This window comes from Homalodisca vitripennis, chromosome 1 (genome assembly GCF_021130785.1).
Source record: "Homalodisca vitripennis isolate AUS2020 chromosome 1, UT_GWSS_2.1, whole genome shotgun sequence".
Taxonomy (NCBI): domain Eukaryota; kingdom Metazoa; phylum Arthropoda; class Insecta; order Hemiptera; family Cicadellidae; genus Homalodisca; species Homalodisca vitripennis.
The window spans coordinates 201,779,840-201,799,330 of record NC_060207.1 but is presented as its reverse complement, the minus strand read 5'-3'; the positions used below and the strand labels follow the sequence as shown (position 1 = coordinate 201,799,330).

The 19,491-nt window shown below is 32.5% G+C and overlaps 1 non-coding gene across 1 annotated transcript; it reads left to right on the top strand.

The window, feature by feature from the left end:
- Positions 1–2,665: 2,665 nt before the first annotated feature.
- On the top strand, positions 2,666–2,737 carry Trnah-gug. The gene has a single exon. It is a non-coding gene; the product is annotated as a tRNA-His (tRNA).
- The last annotated feature ends 16,754 nt before the right edge of the window (positions 2,738–19,491 follow it).

The following is a 19,491-nucleotide window of genomic DNA, read 5'->3' as shown; positions in this document are numbered from 1 at the left end:
ATATTAAATAATTGTTTTTCCTTTAACATTGACTACACAACTTGCCATGTTGCAAATATTACTAAAAAATTGTTATTATGCACTTAAATACTTTGTATGTGTATTAGAGCATAGTATAATGCTTTGTTTTTATACATTATATAGACATTTTCCATTGTGGTTAAACTATGCCCAACTTCAAATAAACTTTTTCAATGGTTAAATTTCTAGATTCCAATAATAAATCTATGGATGAAAATAAAAATCAATTCATATTTTGACATGTGCTTTTTACACTATTCAATTTGTGTGATTTATTTGACCTTGGAACTGTGAAAGCAATCAATTGAACTAAATGACCCTATCAATTTTGTCCATAACTGCTATATCAAGGCTGATATTGACATTTTTTTGTAAAAAAGTTTAGTGATAATAGAAAAATATAAAATTTGCTATTTTACAAAAACCCTTATTTTTAGGCTGTAAGTACTTTATTCGGACATACTATTATGTACATTATCTCTATTTTTGGAAATAAACATTTTATTTAGCTGAGACGAAATAAACCAGTACAGTACAATAACAGGTATGTTATGTTAATTATACAAATATTGTGTTTGAAACACGGTTTGTATTCCAGGGTCAATTTATAAATAGTAAAACTGTTATTAGTAATATTATTAGCTAATTCAGGAACAAGTTTGGGGGTGCATATATAATAACCACAAGGTGTTTTATAGGGGCCTGTTAGAAACCTGGGAGTTTCAAGATAACTAAATTTTACACTTCAATTCAGAAGAATATCTCACATAATTTTCAATAACTCATAAATCTTTGAAAAGATTTGATTTTTAAATAGGTCTTTAAATGGGTTGCGATCGGATAAGTTGTCTTAACTGTGATCAGATTTTACTACTAACCCATGTGTAACAGTCACATGCAAAATCGTGGTGAACTATTGTATACTTGTGGTATACTGTACTACTAATTCAACAATGATTCAAACAGTGAACTTAGATACTTAAAAATTACAATGTTTTGGCTTTTAATTTTAAAGTAGTTTTGTATACATACGAGTATACTAATCGTATAATAATCAAATTTTTAAATTATGCCATAATTTTTAAAGTTTAATGAGGTGAATATTTAGTACAGATTGCTATAGCAATGTCTGCATTTCTGTGTTAGAAATTACCATTTTTGAAGGTATGTTAAATTATAAATTTATTCTATACATAAATTCCTTTATTTATTAAATTATGATTATTAGTGGTCTAATTTTCCTCTTACTGATTCATGATCACTTTATATTTTCTTGTTCATTTCATGTAAGTAAAACCAAGGGTCAAACAAACGTTTGAATAAAACACTACAACACACTGTTCTCTGTTTGGTGGATATTAGTATTGATTTGCGTGCCGTCATAGTAGTTTGTTCTGTCGCTGGTAGAGCGCAGCATGTACCCATTCAAATCCGAGAACTTAGGCATATGTCCGCTAGGGCTAGTCATATAGCATAATCTGCCTACTGCATATCAAAATTTCCAGGATAAAATAATATTTATATTTTATTTGGTTTATACATAAGTTTGTTACATAATTGTTTTAACAGAAGTATAACAACTAGTAAAAGCTATCAATTTAGTTCCGTGAGTTATGGTGAAGGCTAAATAGTTAAATATTTTATTAGCTTCAACGTATTTAAAAATATAATAAATATTAGACTATATAATTTGTACCGTTACCTGTGTATAAAGTGTTTTATAACTACGTTTTGAGCTATTAACAATTCTTTGAATTCTCAGATCACCCATTGATTAAGCCAATTGTTACATACGTATAAGCTATAAATTAATGTAATTAATTCTCTTGTCTCATAAATGCTTGTCAAAATACAAAGCATAAGATTTCGCAATCTAATGGCGGAAATGTCTAAATACGTAACCGTAATACTTTTAACATAAGTCATAAAAACATTACAAGCTATAATTGTATAACAAATACAAATCAGTATATAAAATTATAATAGCCGTCCCACATTTATTCTATGGGCACTTCCTTTTCTGATAACATTAAATGCCTTCATTACCAACCTTAAAAGTGTTAAGTAAGTTAAATCTACGAGTACGCTTACTGAACTTAATAGTAACCACAAAGTATTAAATGCTAAGTAAGGATTACTACTACGAACACATAGAAAAAATCTATTACGAAGGTAGGATATTCTTCAGCCACAAGTATTTGCTTTAAGCAATCTAACTTATTAATCGTTACGAATTAGGTAAACTTTCATAACAGATTATGTCATATTCATTCACGCATTCTGTCAGGAATATGGGTGACATGTTTAGATAAATGCGGAAGTAATATTTACTATTACGTTTATTTGCCTTGTTTACACATATTTAACGCCTCGAGGATATTGCAATGTAGAGATAGATTGAGATGAGATAGATTGAGATGTAGAGATAGTGAAATTAAAACTAAAACGAATTAACCTTATTTGCTTCCAAAAATCAAAAGGACACTGTAAAATGACAAACTGTTGAAACAAATTCCCATTGTCCTGTAAGGTATTCGTGTAAAGGATTAATCTTTCACGTGTTAGACAAGAAGTGATATTGTTAGGTTGGCTGCAGTGGCCTTGTATTTGCTCTGTGAACCACTCCTCTCAACTCACTCACGTAGCCGTGATCGTCTAGTGGTTAGGACATTGCGTTGTGGCCGCAATAACCCAGGTTCGAATCCTGGTCACGGCACGAGTGATATTTTTGCTTCTCAAAACGGTTGCTAATAATTTTGTTTTGAATTTTTATACAATTTTTTAATGCAGTTGACATTTAATGTTCCATTTTGGATATTTATTCATTTTTTAGACTTTATAAATCATTGCAAAAATGTAATTAAATCTTGTTCATATTGTGTTATTAACTTATATTTTAAGATTGAACTATATATTTAAATTTTATACACCTTAAAATTAATTGTTATAATAACTAAACACTGAATGATATACTTAATTTAAAAAAAATACATAGTTCAAATGTTTCTTCTCTTTCTGTAAAGTTCCATATAAGTCAGTTTGCATGGGATGTTTGCCTATTAAACCAGAAAAATACCACATGGTTTTTTTGAAAATAAAGAGGCTGTACCTAATTCATTGTTATAAATCAAGTCTTTATTATCTAATGGGAAGCAGAATTGACAAGATTGAAACCTAAAAATAATTGTATAGCTTTACCAATGAAATAGGTATAAAAACAAACAAGCATCACAAATATTTGCAATGCAGTATAATTAATTTAAGACTGATTTAATATTTTTCTTGTCATGTCTACATAAAGAAAGTTTCATGGCTATCATTTTGAAAACATACATATGATGTTTTTATCGTTGAATTAGGTACTGATACATGTACATTTAACCAGTATTTAATGTTTTCAAAATTGGAAACTAAAAATATTAGGTAAATGATAATGAGAGATCGGATTTACAGTTAGAAAAACTAAAATAGTCAAATATTTCATTTTCTCCAACTATGACAAGTATAAAAACTAGAATAAATTACATAGTGTGCCATTACCTGTGTATAAAGTGGTATATAAGTATGTTTTTCCATTTTCTTAAATTTGGTGACATTGTAACAACGGTTTGTAGTAATAACACACTTTACATAGTAACAATTTTTTATTTAATGTTACTCCTTTATGGTTGCTACCTTTAGTACTTATAACTTCATTAATAAAAGGTGTACAGTATACAATAATTTTCAATACTTTGTCTTCGAATTTTTTGAAATACAATTTTTCTTATATAGAAAATTATATTTGTTTCTCAAGGTAGACCTTAGTAGTACTGGCTTTATAAACAAATGAAGTGTTTACTGCTTAATAATGGTTGTCAATGGTAGAATTGATTTTAATCAAGATGTGGTAAATAATTTTTGGACAAATGATTAAAAAACACATCTTTATTTTTCTTCTCTACAAAACTCTTTAGTTTTTAAATTTGGGATTAAGATATTGTAAAATAAAGCAACAAAAGAAATTGCACTCTTATTTAAAAACATTACATTTTACACTAACCACAAGGATGAAAACCTCAAGTGACAATAACAATCATGACAACTTGTTTTCCCCTTTTACAAAAAGTGGAGATTCAATAACATGGGTGTGCGAATGGCCCAATTTCTTTGCTTGCGTTCCAATCAGCATTTGGTAAAGGAGAAAACGCATCTACTTTGGAGGAAAAGCGCACATTCTTCTTGTTAGCTGGGTTCTCATCTTCGGCAGCAACCAAATCATCACGATGACTAGCAGTAGCTGCATCATTCATCTCTTGGGTGATAGTTGCTTGATCAACATTGAAGGTGTCAGTTAAATCACAGAAGCTCACTTCAAAGGTTAAAGTCTTTTCCATTATTTGTTCTGTTGGATGTGATCTTCGAGAGACTCTCAAGTGAATACCTTTGGAAGTAGCGAAAAGAATCGGAGTATTCACTGAAGATAAAGTCTGTGGTTCAGAAGAATAATGTTCTGTGGGAACATCCGAACTAACAGCTATCACATTTCTCTTGCAACAAAATACCAGTCTACTCTGCAGTCTCACATCTCCATCTGATGATAGTACAATGATAGGCACTAAGGCATTATACATGTATCGACAATACACAAATAGAGATTCCAGATCGTTTGTAACTACTACACGGATTGTGTCATCACCTAATCTTGGGTCTATCCAAGGGTCTGGTTCAAACATGGGGTCTTGGAAATGATTCACCATTAGAGAAATTGTCAAGGGAAGTAGAAGTAGAACTTGAAGAAATAAAATCATCAGTGAAATCTTGTTTTTTACCGTTGTTCACCAATGGAGTAACCGAATGAAGAGATTCTTCGTTTGACTTGGAAAAAATTGATAGAATTGTGATTTGTTTTTGATTGTCGAGATATTTTTGAACTGACAACACACACACATGAACACACACACTGTTTGTATACTCCATGTAAGTAAAAAAGCAAAAATAGTTAGTAGAGGAAATGAGAGATCCTTTGTGACAGGTCCACAAGTGTTCCTGAAACGTAAAAATATTAATACATTGAGTTGTTGTTATAGAATATATAGGTCACTTTTATTTCTCTTATACAAACCCCATTTCAGGGTATAAAGTTTGTTAGAACATCATAATCTTAACAAATTACTTGATCATAAACAAAGCATTTACAAAATACAACTAAATTATAGATACAGGTTAGCCTATAAGTTTAAAAACTAGGCCACAACTCTAGCCCAGGGGCTGTTTGACAACACTAACCACCAATGATGTAGCCAGCAAGGGGATTCGGAACCCACTCCCCGGATCCCCCAAATTTTCAAAAACAATTCAGTATTAATGTCATGTACAACTGAAAGATTGTTCTCAACAAAGAAATGGGCCAAGAACTTTTTAAAAGAACAAAATGGGGCCTTTCTCTCTGCCACTACAGAAAAATATCAGTGTCTGGACCCCCCTAAATTTTTTTCTGGCTACGTACTTGCTGACCACCCGTCAAGCTAGCAAACAGCTCCTCAAACCTATAATAACATTAATTGGCCAGCTATTTACGAAAGTTTAATTTTAGTTTTGGTTTTTAGAAACCAAGCTTCAAGGAATAAGGGAGCTTTAAAAAACTTCTACCTACAAAGCTTGGTTTTAGTTTCATTTCATTTTGTATAGTCTGAGCGAAAAAATGTGTTTGTTGTGGTTGATGGAACAGTTAGAATTTTGTGTAACTGAAAATATTTCTACATGATTCATTATACTTTAAATGATCAATATACCTAATAGCTGTTCTTTGTAAATGAAAGATTCGTTGTTCATTTTTTTTTAACAGGGATCTCATATTATGATCGATTACATAGTCTATATAATGTATGAATAGAAAAAACAAAAAACACTTTAATAAAAGTTTCTAAATTAGACAATATTTACTATAAAGAGTCTAGTTTATAGTTTGGATGAGATATAATTTATGTATTCCCTCAATTTATAAGTTACCGGTAATCCACTTTAATACCCAAAAGTTTAGAATTAATAAATTCCCCTACTTCACTATGCGCTAAAATATAGTTGTAGAGTTATCAGAAAGTAGGTTGTTTATTAAAAGAAAATTTAACAAATTTGGACAGTTTAATATCATGTTAATGTTTTTAAAATAGCCAAAAATCTGATTGACCCAAAAATATTTGTCAATTTATAACAATGAGGATGAAATAGGTATTAATAATTATTAAAGTTGTCTCCTACTTAATTTCTAGGTATATAAATAAAATTACACTGAAACGTAAAGTAGGCTAACGATTCTTTTCTGCTACTAGAATAGTTTATTGAATATAATTAGTTACTAAGACTAATGATTATTAGGTGTCCTGTGATCATATATGAGATTTCTCTTGATTGCACTAAAACAGGTGCATCTAAAGCCTCAACACTTAGTATTATTAGAGGAATCAGAAGCAAACCTGTTTGTCAGCTATAGATTTGAGATGGGTTGACGACCATTTATTCTTAGGCTTTTATTACTATGTGGTCTGAAATAAGATTATTCATCAATTTTTTAAGATCAAATACTATTTTCTTGAACTATTATTTAATCATATATCTAAAAATTAATTCAAAAGTTAACTAATACTGCATTGTTTAAACATTTGTGGATATCTGCTGTAAATCCCATTAAAGCAAAAAGTACAAATATGACTATCATCCGAGTTTTCCCGGTTCAAAATATGTCGAAAAATTACCAACACAATCCAAATCTTGAATTATTTTGAACTTGCAGTGAAGAGCTATTTTGAGTCAAAAGTGTTGGCTCAAAACTGGCAGGATCAGTAAGACCACGACAGCTGTATAAACCTGAGAATTTAAAAGTAGATATAACTGAAAGCACTGACCTGTTTGGGAAATAGTGGATGTCTAAGGTACTGAACAAAGGCGACACTAGAAGCAATCCCAAAATCCAAATGGATAATGCTCCTGCCATGTACACCTTGACTGCAACTGGGTGTTCACGGAGTGTGAAAGTCCTCTCAAGGCAAAGAAGACTGAGGGAAGCTGAGTGAGCGAAGAGGAAGATCAGGAAGACTACAGCGGAGGTCCTACAGAAGTCGGTACGTGAACCCAACACGAATCCAAAGGCGAGACTTTCAGTCATTAAACAATCAAGTAGACAAGTAGTACAAATCAATACGAGAACCTCGTGGAACGGCGACCTCCTGAGTCTCTTGTTGGACAAAATAGCGGTCGTCACGATGAGGTTGTAGCTGACGCCCAGCAGGAAACTGATGACGAGGATGACTGCAGAGGATAATGATGGTGATAGGTCAGCTGAGACAATGTGTAACGTTCCATTCTTGTTGTAGACTAAGGATGTTTTCTCCATCTACCGCTGCAACAAGATAAAGTAGGTACTTCACCTGAAAATAGTAAATTTTCGAATAAGTCAGAATAAGATAACTAATCATCAATTCCTCGCTATGCTGTCAGGCCATAAACAAAACTACCTGAGCAAATCACAAACTAGGGCCAAATCCTGACAACATGACACATTAACTAATTAAATACTTTTATGAAATACATATTCTAGGCATCTCAGAAATAAAACAAGTGTTCGAGCGTTCTGTTCAATTCACATGTTTTATGTAACACGAAGAACAAAATTGTTCGTAATCCGGAAAATCCTTTTGTTGATATTCTATGTTTACTAGTTAAACAATAAGCTTAGATCGCGTTGGCGTTTCCAAAGAAAGAACGTCATAGAATGTCGAGAGAGTGGGAGACGACGAATTTTTGTTACATGTCAGGATACTGCATTTTATAATAGTAATAGTATAACATATATATCCTTGCTAATTTATATCAACTATATAGACAGTAATGTTTGCTGGAGAATGAATTTGAAGACATTTTTGGGTATTCAAAGTTTTGAAGATACTCCAGAAAGAAAATGATCCTAACCTTAAATTTCCGAATACAACGTCCATTTGTGATATACGTACTAATAAAAACTGTAAATAAGGATTTGATAACGATAAATTATTAGGAATAAAGATTGATTCACAAAAGGTACTTGGTCCGCTGGGATTCGAACCTGGATCTCTTACTTGGCGGCATTCAATATTTAATATTGCTGTTTACACAAATTTAATGAATTATATATATATATATATATATATATATATATATATATATATATATATCCACAACTAAAGGTTATACTAGATACCCACCCTAGAAGATGACCCACCCTAGAAGAATGAACGGACAACAAAAACCAACGACTCTCCACTCCACTACCCAACCAACTAGACTACTTTTAACCGACCGAAATTAAAAACCACACATTTAAAAATTCCCCACGACCCAACGCAACAATAGCCCCATTTGGGGCTGGACGTACAAATGACCAGTAGCCATTCTGCTTGTTGCAGAGACGCTACCTCAGAAGGGACAAGAGTCCCGGCCTACCCTCTGCCTGCCTACGGCCAGATAAAGATTTTGCCTTATTTTCTGGGAAAGGCGGAAATAAAGCGAAACTGGTGTTTTTATGGCATAAATTTATGTGTTAAATTTATGGGATTTTTAAGTCAAATGAACTGAAAAATTGAATAAAATATGTCCCAAACTTTTAAGACCATATAACTGCAATATCACACAAAATATGCAAAATTCAGTCTCGACAAAACATACTTTGTTTAGATTTGAAAGTACATTAACTTCATTAAATAGATAATAAACACGCAAACTTTTTAACCAAAACTTGTAGATAGTTTAATTCTGAAGAGAGTTATGTATAATAGACCAAAAAATTATGGTTGCCTGTAAAGTCGGTTTTACGGGCGAAGATTTTACGTGACAACGTCTTTTTTCTCGGTAGAATATTTATTGATATGAATATTATTAAATTGCACAATAGAACAAGGAATTGAATGAAAATAAGAATTGCACAAATTTTAACTATAGAAATATATTTTGTTTACTAAAACATTGTACATAATTTGAAATTAATTAAAATTTGTTATTGTAAATGGTAAAGTTGAATAAAACATTTACTAAAATTGGAATTTGAAATTCTTGCTAAACACAGTTAAATTCTAACTCCGCGCGTGGTGATTAGTCGGTTTAGTTCGTTTGTTTGGTCGCACTGTTATGACAGGTTAGAGGTTATAATTTGTTATTTTAAATGTTTGACTAGCAATACGCGCTGTTTCTTCTCAATCGACTGAATTACGATTGATTGCAGAGTGATTTAAAACTAATAATTTTCTTAACACTATCAACATTTGTCAATAGTATGACATAACCTATAAACTCAGTTTCTCAACTTTTGTGTCAATCTAACAATTAATCAATCAATCATAGTTTACGATAATGAAATATCAGTGTACAATTATTTACCTTTATTGTTGTAGTTGTTGTAAAATGACGAATCTAAGTACTCCACATTTTCACGAATAAACATAGTTATCTGCTTTATCCCGTGCGGCGGACCCACAGTTATCTGCTTTATCCCGTGCGGCGGACCCACTGGACGGGCATCGTAACGTTACCGGGCGTTACACTTTTTCATGAGTGACTCCGAGCCGCAACCTAATTTAAGACGTTGTCACGTCAATAATAAACATACACAACGTTTAAAAAATTAACGTTAAATTAATCACATTTTAAACCAACGATGTCATCTTTCAGACTTTCCAGAGAAAGCGGTTGTCACTATTTAATATATCACTCAATTACATTATAAATATGTTAGTTTGGCCGAGTTTATCCACTAACTCACAGGTTTAGTTTCAGTCAATCAATGATCGCGTGTGAAAACCCGCCCAAGTAATCGATTATCTCGAAGCTGACCAGACAATTCGATGGCTTTAATCGAGTTTGATGACATCGATCACGCTATTTGATATATCAGTCAGTGACACTGCAACAACAATTGGGTCAGTTGGACCCTTCATTGACGACGTTTATGTACTCAGTTTTGATGCGAACATTCAAAGAACATCATATTCCAGTGTTTTTCTGAGACGTCTTTGCAAGCCAATGCTTAAACACGTTGCAGATTTTTCAGATATAAGAACTGACAGTAGCATATGGAAATTTAGATGCCGTATTACTAATATTATTTAACGTAAAAGTGTGTATATACACAGTTTTCTTTCTTCCACTGTCTTCCATCTAGCAAAGCCAACTAAAAGGGCCGAGTTAAAGTTTCGTTGAACTAAGTTGTTAACTTAGGCAACATCACCGTTATTATACTAATGTTGTTCACTATCCCAGTTTCTTACTGCCCATTGGTTAATGAAACATTTATATCAGAGACTGACAATTAATTATGTGTCTTCATTAGAAGAAACCACTCGCCACGTATGGGCTTTAATATAAAAGCATGCGTTTTTAAAAGGGATTCGTTTCACAGATATTTAAATGTCCCAATTATTGTCTTGGTAATGTGATAAGAAATAGTAAAACATTGATTTAAATTTAGTTTTCGAGTAATAAACCACATTTTAACCCATTCCGTAATTATTTTCTGCCCAGTATATAAGAAAATTGAAGATTTAAACTGAATGATGATTTTAAATGCATGTAAAAGTAAAGTACACAGTGTCTGATTATAAGTCTACTACAAATAGCGGTAGTAAAGTATCTAACTTTTACTATATGTGGCACCATTTACGAACAGGGCTAGTGAAACCAAAACTACTAACGCCAGAGACCCCGAGATCAACGACCTTTGTAACAATGCCAGTTTCCAATGTTTGGCATAGATTTGACAGTTTAATAGCTTTTTATGAAACTCATAAACATGAGTTGGTTGACTATCTGAAAAGTACATTAGATAACATAAGTGGCTCAGGAAACCGTCAATATCCACACTACTATCTAACAAGTTATTCTAATTTGGCTATTCAGTATAAAGACCGAACTTAAGCATTTCACAACAAAAAAGGTGGCCACGAATTTGTGGTTTAAATTGTTGAAAAATACCTGACAAACTCATTGCAGGCCAAGGGATTTACTAAATTAGCATCTGTATAAATACGAGTAAATAACAAATAATTTATCAGAAGTTAAGTAATTTAACATAGTTTTCAATGAAATCCAATAATACCTTACACATGTGGAGTTCTAGCCAACTAGAATGTTCATTCAGCAACAACGTGTCTTTACTAAACTTATTGATTTAAATATTTTACATAGTGTGTGGACAAATTTAAATATAAACTCAAGTCTTTTGTTCAGACGAGATAAATTATTTTTCTCTCTAATTTTTTATCTCAATTGTAAAGTAAGCACCCTTATTTTTCAATTCTAAAGGGATGTATTAAAATTGTAACTATATTGATTATTATTAAATCAATGTATCCATAATTGTATGCAATCCTACAAAAAGTTTAAATCACGTTCTCGTTGTCTCTAGGTATAGATACTTATTTAGACACTCCCTGGAAAAAAGCGATTCTATGGCAATGTATTTTGTTACTATTGCGATTAAGCCTCAAAAAACAATAAAGACGTAAGGACCAACGTTCTCCAAATAAAACATCTAAAGTACTTAAGAAAACCGGAATTCCCCTTTTGCAACAATAGAAGCGGAAGTAGCCTATATTCTAGGTAACATACCTGTTCGGCGGGGGCCATCATTGTGGTGTGTTGTGGCGCCAGCTGTTGCCAAGTAACTAGGTCGTCGATGATCAACAGGTAGCAAATACATCACAAATGGGTGCAAGTGTAATATAGAGCGCGTTACAATCCTACTGTAATATCATAACACTCACATACTAAAATAGTAGTTTGACATGCAAAATCAAGTATTAATGAATTCGACAAGGAGGATAACATTTGGGGAGAGATGGAAATCGCACACTAGTCCGTTCATAAACGTGGAACTAAAGATCAGAGTATGAAAAAAGACAGAACTTGACGCAGTAGTAACAGTCGCGATACAAAATAGACATCCACCTAAAACGAGACGAATAGGCAATGGTATCGAACACGAGGCCGTTAACAAACGCGGACATAACGATCGTAGTTCGAACAAAGGTAGAACTTGATGCAATAAGATCAGTTGGGATACAAGTGAACACACAAATTAACAAGGCGGCTAGGCATAAAAATAAGTAACATCATATGAACGTGGAACTGACGATCGTAGTACGAACAAAGGTAGAACTTGATGCAATAAGATCAGTTGGGATACAAGTGAACACACAAATTAACAAGGCGGCTAGGCATAAAAATAAGTAACACCATATGAACGTGAAACTGACGATCGTAGTACGAAGATGGACTTATAGTATCAAATAACGAATGCGTTAGTTTCACACACACATAATTGCAGGGATTAGGACTTTATCATATAGTATAGTATTAGTAATAATAGAAAGGGAAACGAAAAATACTATTCCAAACAACGTATAATACACTGAAATTTTCACAGAGTATTGCTTATTCAAGACAGATGTTAATCCGGTACTGAAAATGGCATGTGGTGGGCTAGCCCCAACCTTTGCGCTTGTGAGTGCGAGGCGACTACCTGGTACTTCAGTCTCAGTCAATATTTGCTAATACTAAAGACATTCGTGGTACTGGATTTATTTACATTGCATCTAGTTGCAGATTCGATATGGTAATTCCTTTTGTGTATATGAGCAGACATTACCATTTGGCACTCTTTGGGTGATTAGCTCGTTTTGTGCCCAACGATGAATTTGGTGCATAGTTGCTCTCAATTATTATAGAAAGTTTTTGAAACTCAAAATAGAAGCTTGTAGGACTACTGCTTAACTGAAGCTCTACATACAGTTTAAGAGAATATCGTAGACTAGAGAAAAAAACTGTGTTCTGATGGCTGATTAGGAAACATAATTATAACATTTTAGATAGATTTCAAATCAACATACAGCATTATATCGCCTAAACAAATTTGTATAGGAATATATCATTTTGGGATCAAATTTATGATTCAAATCAAAGCTTTATTAAAATTGGCAAGAACATTCTGGAAGTAAAAAATCGTTCACTGTCTGGATCTGACAATCTGATCTCTTCCTCAAGTGGATAACTAACTCAATTCATAACTACATCTAGGTTAAAATAAACAAATCATATCAGAGCTGCTTGGAACATTCTGGAAGTAAAAAAATCGTTCACTGTCTGGATCTGACAATCTGATTTCTTCCTCAAGTGGATAACTAACTTAATTCATAACTACTAAGGTTAAAATAAACAAATCATACCAGAGCTGCTTGGAACATTCTGGAAGTAAAAAATCGTTCACTGTCTGGATCTGACAATCTGATTTCTTCCTCAAGTGGAAAACTAACTTAATTCATAACTACTAAGGTTAAAATAAACAAATCATACCAGAGCTGCTTGGAGTCCAATCCAGGTTGTCACTGCACAGGTACAAGTCTTGTTTGTGTGTTTAACGATGGAAAATGTCCAAAATCATATTAGCCGTTCACGTCAATAACAAACTTAACAAAGTACTGCTTAAGCATACAGGCTGAGTGATAGTTGATCAACGTTAGTGAATAGATCACAGCAAATTTAAAAGATTTGCCTATGACAGTACCGTGCCGCTTTCCTCTTTGGCGTTACAATTTATTACGTTCTCTGTTACCGTACATCATTAGTATGTTTGGGAACTACTCTCTTATTCTACAAGTTTCTAGACGTGTTTAAGTACATTTCTGTTCTACAGGATGTGTTCTGTTATGAAATATTTTTTTTTTACTATCATCCTTATAGTGTCGTGGGTGTGTTCAGACTTCGTAGATGTATGATCGGAAGATTTTCTACTGAACAATCAAAGCTGGCTGTTCCGCTCATTTGACGTCCTGGATAAATAAGTAGTTTAAAACAACCCTAGCTTCCATACACATCTTTTAATTAGTTGTGGATCCCAATAAAACTCCTAGTTTTAATGAGTTCAGATTCGTTTCATGCTGAAGATAGGTAACCTCAGGACTGAAACTATTTCCCACACTACACTACTTACTTTTGATCAATTTATGACATCTACAATATAGATCCATGAATCTGAAGATGAATTAACATGGATATAAAACTAGTTTACCAACTTTGAAATAGCTTACTGGAGCATAAACAAATTGTCATCGTAATTTATGTAGACTTATGTATGGCTAAATAAAAATAGGAGCAGAACACCAATATGATCTTAATGATTATCAATATTGGCAAAATAGGAATAATTACGTTGGTTATTGTGTATACTTAATTTACAACATACATTTAACAATTCAGTGGCTGAGTCAGCTGATATAACTTAGTATTTAAATTCAATTGGATTAATGGAATGAAGAGTGAAAATCAGCACACATTTCAAAGGATAACATTTGTTGAATGGTATAAACCATTAAAAAAATCTAGTCTAGGAACCTGATAATGCAATTGTGAATTATTAGGCTAATACACATAGCCTGATCTTATAGTAGGCCATGTAAATTATTACTGCTGAACTACAAGTGTTGATCAGATAATGTAATCGCTAATGTTCCCAGCCAGTATTAGGTTAAATTAGATTAAAGAATAAGAGATTTCAAGATTTATAATTTTTGTCACAAGAAATTCCAAATATGAGAAAAGATTAGGAACTAAAAGACACCAAATACGGAACAGGATGGAAGCTGAAGATACATGGGTTTATAGCAGAAAAAACTAGATTGATACACAGACCGAACGATCCTATACAGTATAGATTGAGTCTTGGTGCTCCCAGACCAGGCTCTAGAAATGGATCTCCTACAAGCCTGGTGGTCCTTAAGAGTAGCTTCTACATTTAAAGGTTGGAATCTCCGAAAGAACAGTTATAATCTCGGAAGCTAATGGCTCATAAAAACTAATTTATTTCAAGAAACAAGAGCTTACAGAAACCGTATTGCTGCAGGCATAGTACAAAAAATATTCAAAAAGCAACCTTGAGTTCTGAATCAGTAAGAGTAGATATATGAAAGGAGCTATGAGCTATTTCAGCTTATCGTACACTAGTAGACTTGTTTTTTTTTATAGTTTTGCGTGGTCATGATCTATCAGGAGAAAATATAGGTGTAGAAATCCGTGATATACCTTTTGTATTTAAGACCTGTTGGTTAGTTCCAATTTTGGAGTTTGTGATTCGATTATTAGATGATCTGGCTGTGACATAACTAACACTTATCAATACAGATTTTAACATCTTCAGCAACTTGTATTAAGTATTAAAATGAATTGCGTGCTGAGATTCTAATATATTCTCATACTCTCTTATTTTTAGGATGAACTCATTTTCTCAATTGTTCATATGTAGACCTCAATGCTGTTTTGGACACTTGACTTTTGAGAGTCTACTGCTGGGATGTAGATGGCCAACTTGATAATTGATAGATTATCGTGATGTAGTAATTCTTTTAGAACTGTTGGCTTAAATATTCACGTTTATTTTGTAGTTCTTAATAACAAGGTCCGCTTTAGAAATATCTTGAAAATACCTGATTCGTGAGAGCATCTTACCAATGAATCCTAATTTTTCTCCCGCAATCTCTATTTAGTTATATCATAGAAGAACACTCATTCATGAGTCCATTTTGCAATACTATACCCCTTACTACGGATATCTTCTTCATCTCTTTTCTTATTAACTGTTACTATTTAGAGACCATTTAATTATTCATCTAAATACTAATAACACTAATAATACAATAGTAATAATATGATAGTATCATATTCCTATTCCCACAAGCCCTCTTTGAATAGTATTGAATGGTTTCATGGAAAAATAAAACCAATACAGAGATCAGACTCAAAAGTACAGAGATGAAATTAATGATATTATCTTACGAGTATAACATACATAATCACTTGTTTTACCTGCTTTTGTGTTCATTTAAGACAGCCTTATGTTGTTCTATTTAATACTTTTGACAAAAATGGGTTATATTTTGCTGATAAAAGACCATTGCAGTAAATTATTGTGTACTTCCCTGTTAGCAAGGGCACAAACCAAGTTTTTACTGTCCAAAATTTCTTTCTGTATGGTTTTTTTTTAACAAAAGGAAAAGAAATTATATATATGCAAATATTTCTCATTAAGAATGCCCTGAGTACACATTATTTCATATTCAGCTACTCAAAAAAATAATGTTTTTTAACTGATACATATAAATGTTAAAAACTGTTTTATGTACAAACGTGTACAATACCATGGCATATAAGTAAATGTTCTTTAGTACGTTTTTATTCATAACATTTTATTGTTTTATGTTCATCTAGTATTTACTATGAGTTTTAATAACATAATAAAGGAAAGTATAGATGATACACATTAGAGTAAAATGTAAACCTTAATAGAAATATTATTTAGAGTCCACAGAACCAGCTCTAGAACTGGTAACAGCAGCAGTTTGACTGTGGGACTTAAAAATCAAAGACACTGCAGAACTAAATTCAATAAAATTGATTAAATTAGTGCCTTATTTTATACATAAATGTACTTAAAATAATGTATACTTTGTGTGTAAATAAAAATGCATGACTTGAGTAAACAAGTTTCAATAATGTAATTACACTAATACAAAATAATTGTATGGACTAAAATTAAAACAAAATAAAACTAATGTAATTTTAAATAATTATATTGGTAGTTACTACTTAAATTCACAACTTGGGGATGTTTCAGTGACAGCAGTTTTATCAAGAATGGAATGTTTAAGGAATATAAAACAGTGGACAAATAATTCCTGTATCAAAAAGAAAGAATCAAGTTAAAATGCTTTAGCATAACGATCAGTTACATCTTGTTTCTCAATGCCAGTAACTTCCAGTTCTACTTATCAAAATAAACAGTTTAGAAAATGTAGTTCTAAATGGAACTGGTTTTGTGTTCACGTTGAAAGAAAATTAAAAGTATACATTATTATTGAGAAAAAAATGAGTTATTATTGATTATTAGAAAAATATTAACCGTAGCACAAAATGGTCAGTTGGAATGGACTCACCGGTGAATGTTCAAAAGTAAATCGAAATTCCACTTCTTGTTCTGACATGTTGCATGTCCACTGAAGAATCATTTTATATTAAAAGAAAAAGAAAATTGTAATTACTCACTTGTAGGGATATACAAGAAATGGTAAATGTATTGTACAAAATTGAATGGGCAAGATAAAATTATGAAATGAAAAAAAGAAGCAGTACATGAAAATATAAAAGTAAATAAACAGATGATTAAAAAGTATAGAGTTATTGATGAATTTTATAAAAAAAGTGGGATGAAATTGAAAAATCTAGTCAATGTGATGTGAATTACCAAGCTCTGACTAGATGTATCAGACATACCTCAAGGTCTCTTTAACTTGAAGTTTTCTTAATGACTAATGTGGTCAGCAGAGTGGATGTTAGCCATTACGCTTGTTGACCACTTGGCGGGCTTGCAGGAGATCCATAGTGATGGAAGTTCTTCCTAATTTCTGATGACTATGTTTAGAACCAGCCAACAAGGTTTTTGTTCAAGCCAACAACCTCTCCCTCCCATCCACTTATCGTAACCTTTTGAAAGAATTCTTTTGCCTTCCAGATGCTTGGCCGGACTTCACTTCCAGGAAAGTTGTCGAGAAACATTTAAACAACTCAAGATCCTCACTGTAGTAGCTCTCTACATTCGAGAAGTAATAATCCATGCAGTGAACACCGAACAAATTAGACACCAAGACCTACATCAACACAGCACTCGTAATGCATCAAATTTTAATCTACCATCCCGTAAGCTCAGCCTATACAGAAAAAAACCATCTTACATAGGAGCACTCTACTACAATTACCTACCGACTTAAAAAGAGAACCACCACACCGCTTCAAGAGAAGTCTGACTGAATGGCTATCTACAAAACCATTCTACAATGAAAAAGAATTTTTAGACTCACTTATTTAATGTAAACTTTTAAGTAACTTTGACGTCATGTACTGATCTCTATGATTATGTCAATAAAGAATATTGTCTTCCCTTCCTGGGTGGATGTAATGTTTGTCATTTATTATTTTGTTAGCCAGTGGTCTGGCAGTAGCAGTACCTAGCCTTTATCCTGGTCTTAGCTACAGCTGGTCTTTCATCTGCTGGTTCTAGAAGCTAACCTCATTTCTATATACTTGTATATATTTTCAGTTTTAGTCCAGTTGTTGAGGCTTCAGCCATTTAGTTTTTCAGCATGAAGTTTAGCTAACTCTCTTGGCTTCCATACTCAATAGAGTGAAGATCCTAAAAGTGTGGACTGGTTTATGTAAACACTTTCAATTCACATAAATCAGACATACAAACATAATCAATCCTTTTCAGTACATTTCAATACTGTTTGTTTAAATTTCAATTTGTACACATATAATAATTTTCACAAATTCTTAATTTTTATACAATTTGTTCTAAAATTATCGTAGGTATGGTTAGAGGGAAACAAAGAAAACAATAATCAAATAAAGTAGTCTTGATACTTCATGCTAATACGGGTTGATGATGCTTAAAACTCAAATTATTTGGAAATATCGACAGAATAACCAATATAGCAATAGCTTTAGATGGTAGGAACCATTATGTACCAGCTAAAAATATAAGTAAATAATCATGACAGAGGAATATGCAGCGAAAACCCACAGTGATGTGTAAAGCACACAATGTGATCGTTGCTATGTTTTGCGTAATTTTATTGGAACACTGCATTTCCTCCCCAAAACCGTAAAGAAATTCACAAACCTTAAATCTGTCAAGATTGAATTAATGTGAATTTTCTGTAGCTCAATATTCCATAATCAGAACTATACTGTAAGTATTTATGACTAGTTTGTAAGACAAGTCAATAGACAATATTTCCAACCTCAGTATTTCAGAAACTTCCTCTTATAAAATGGTAAGTAAATAAATGAGTATTGTATTTATTAAAACGTCTACTGCGGCACAAGTCACCGGTGACTCATAATACACGTTCAGTTGTAAACTATATCCATCAAGCCTAATCTATTTTACAGAAACATTTTTAACAGCTTTATACAGATTTCATTAGTGATTACAGGGAATTAGGAATTACATATGAGATGATGGATCAAGAATTATTTTGCTTAAAGTTATCTTTTGTGTGCGTCATGAATCATCCATGACTCAAACATGTGCAATTGTTTCCCTTTTCAGGGAAATGTCAGCTACTGTTATCTGTTACGTTATTACTGCATCAACCTCCAAGGTATAGGGTGGCCTTTGACACATTTTGGAGCTTTATTCAATAATAGTTTAGTAAAATATAAACAGTACACAATGGCCCTTCTTAATAAAACACAATCTGGTAGTTCTGCCAATTTCATCTGGAACGCTCTAACACTGACCTAAACTAAAGTATCAGATGCCAAAGTCCACTATCTTCGAGTCACTAGTGACTCATACCACAAACATAAAGTATATTTATGAGATAGCAGTGACTCTTGTTGCAATATGAAAATATT